This window comes from Falco punctatus (assembly GCF_963210335.1).
Source record: "Falco punctatus genome assembly, chromosome: Z".
Lineage (NCBI taxonomy): Eukaryota > Metazoa > Chordata > Aves > Falconiformes > Falconidae > Falco > Falco punctatus.
Genome location: NC_137586.1, coordinates 80,524,532 through 80,524,748, shown reverse-complemented (window position 1 = coordinate 80,524,748; position 217 = coordinate 80,524,532). Strand labels below are relative to the sequence as shown.

The 217-nt window shown below is 36.9% G+C and overlaps 1 long non-coding RNA gene across 4 annotated transcripts in view; it reads right to left on the bottom strand.

Annotated features, from left to right (window-relative positions):
• The window catches only part of LOC308056325, a 55,789-nt gene that overhangs the window by 28,762 nt on the left and 26,810 nt on the right, over window positions 1-217 (bottom strand). The window lies entirely within an intron of this gene.

Here is a 217-nt window from a genome sequence, read left to right as displayed (position 1 = left end):
CTGTAAAAAAAAATAATAAAAAAAAAAAATCCCCAAAATCAAAGTAAAACATCCTCTCATTTAAAGAAAAACCTGGATTAAAGGAGCCCTTGGGAAAAGTGGAGAGCTGGAGGGTTAAGCAATAGCATGAGACAGTTTGTGAGAGATCAGGCATGGATTAGGAGTGATTGGTGACTCACACAGATTTTGCTCATATGTATCTGACACTCCTGAAAGT